Consider the following 2,341-nt stretch of genomic DNA (forward strand, 5'->3'; position numbering starts at 1 on the left):
AAACTAATATTACAGCTCAAAAGAAAAGGAAAAGGACAAAGCAAATCCAAGTTAGCAAAAGGAAGAAAAAATAAAAATTAGAGCAGAAATAAATAGAGAATAAGAAAACAAAACTAGGAGTTGTTTTTTTTAAATGGTGAATGAAGATAATGGTAAATTGGCAAGATTTTAGCTAAGCTAACCCAGAAAAAGAGAGAGGATTCTATAAAATCTGAAATGAGATAGGAGGCATTATAACAGATACCACAGAAATACAAAGGAGCAAAAGGGAGTATTATGAATAATTATATACCAATGAATCAAAAAGCCCAAAGGAAATCGGCATATACAACCTATCAAGACTGAATCATAATGAAATATAAAATCTGAACAGACAAATAATGAATAAGGAGATTGAATCAGTAATAAAAACCTTCCAAAAAATAAAAGTCCAGAACTGGATGGTTTCCACAGTAAATTTTACCAAACATTTAAAAAAGAAATAATACCAATCCTTCTTAAATTCTTCCCCCCAAATTGAAGATGATTGAACACTCCCAAGTTCATCTTACAAAGCCAGTATTATTTTGATTCTCAAATCAGATAAGGACACTACAAGAAAAAAACAAGCAAAACAAAACACTACTGGTGAATATCCCTGATAAATAAAAATGCAAAAGTTCTCCACAAAATACTACAAAACTGAATTCACCAGCATATTAAAATATTATATACAATGATTGAGTGGAATTAATTCCTGGGATTCAAGGATGGTTGAACATAGGCATATCTATAAATCTGATACATTACATTAATAAAATGACAGATAAAAATTATGATCATCTCAATATGTGCAGAAAAGGCATTTGACAAAATTCAACATCCTTTCATGATAAAACACACAACAAACTGGGTACAGAAAGAACGCACCTTAACATAATAAAAGCCATATAATGCAAGCGCATAGCTAACATCATACTCAATGGAAAAATGTTGAAAGTTTTCCCCTCTAGGATCAGGAACAAGACTTTCACCACTCCACTCGCATTTTACATTGTACTGGATGTCCTAGCCAGAGAAACCAGGTAAGCAAAAGAAATAAAAGACATCCAAATAAGAAAGGAAGGAGCAAAATTTTCTGTTTATTGATGATATGAACTTACATGTAAAATTCCTAAAAACTCTACTAAAAATTGTTAGAATAAGCAAATTTAGTAAAGTTGCAAAATACAAAATCAATACACAAAAGATATGAGCTCTTATTTTACATGAAATGCTTCACAAATTTGCACATCATCCTTGTGCAGGGGCCATGCTAATCTCTGTATCATTCCATTTTAGTATCAAGTGCAAGACATAAGCATTTTAACACTCTGAAAATGAACTATCTTAAAAAGAAATAAAGAAAACAATCTAATTCACAAAAGCATAAAAATTAATGAAATACTTAGGAATAAATTTAACTAAGGAGATGAAAGATCTTACATGCAAAACTGTGACATTACCAAAATACTGAGATAAAAATAAAAGATATTCCATATTTATTAATGAGAAGAATTAACACTGTTAAAATGTCCATACTACACAAAGCCATCTGTAAATTCAAACCCTATCTAAATTGCAATGTTATTTTTTAAGGAAATAAACAAAAAATCCCAAAACTCGTATGGGATCATAAAAGACCCCAAATAAAGCAGTTTTGAGAAAGAATGTGGTAGAGGCATTATACTTCCTGACTTAAACTATACTACAAAGCTTTCATACTCAAAACAATATAGTACTGTCATAAAAGCAGACAAATAAACAAGTAGAACATAATTGAGCCCAGGAATAAATCTTTTCATACAGTCACCTAATATTTGACAGGGGCCAGCATATACGCAATGAGGAAAAGATAATCTATTCAGTAAAAGATATTTAAAACTAAATATTCATGTATGGCAGTATAAAACTAATCTGTTATCTTACATCATTCATAAAATTTAACTTGATGGGGCACCTAGGTGGCTTGGTGGTTGAGCTGTGAGGTCATGACGTGGGGTCCTGGATTGAGTCCTGCATCAGGCTCCTCACAGGGAGCCTGCTTCTCCCTCTGCCTATGTCTCTGCCTCTCTTTGTGTGTCTGTCATGAGTAAGTAAACAAAATCTTAAAAAAAAAAATTACTTGAAATCGATTAAGAACTTTTTAATAAGATTTTATTTATTTATTCATGAAAGACAAAGAGAGGCAGAGACACAGGAAGAGTGAGGAGCAGACTCTCTGCAGGGAGCCTGATGCAGGACTCCATCCCAGGACCCCGGGATCACAGCCTGAGCCAAAGGCAGATGCTCAACCACTGAGCCACCCAAGTGTCCCATAGAT

At 32.8% G+C, this 2,341-nt stretch overlaps 1 non-coding gene across 1 annotated transcript; it reads right to left on the bottom strand.

Annotated features, from left to right (window-relative positions):
- Positions 1-1,241: 1,241 nt before the first annotated feature.
- LOC121490228 lies at positions 1,242-1,343 on the bottom strand. Its single transcript, XR_005987555.1, has one exon. It is a non-coding gene; the product is annotated as a U6 spliceosomal RNA (small nuclear RNA).
- Between the last annotated feature and the right edge of the window lie 998 nt (positions 1,344-2,341).

Source organism: Vulpes lagopus, chromosome 4 (assembly GCF_018345385.1).
Source record: "Vulpes lagopus strain Blue_001 chromosome 4, ASM1834538v1, whole genome shotgun sequence".
In the NCBI taxonomy this organism is placed as follows: Eukaryota; Metazoa; Chordata; class Mammalia; order Carnivora; family Canidae; genus Vulpes; species Vulpes lagopus.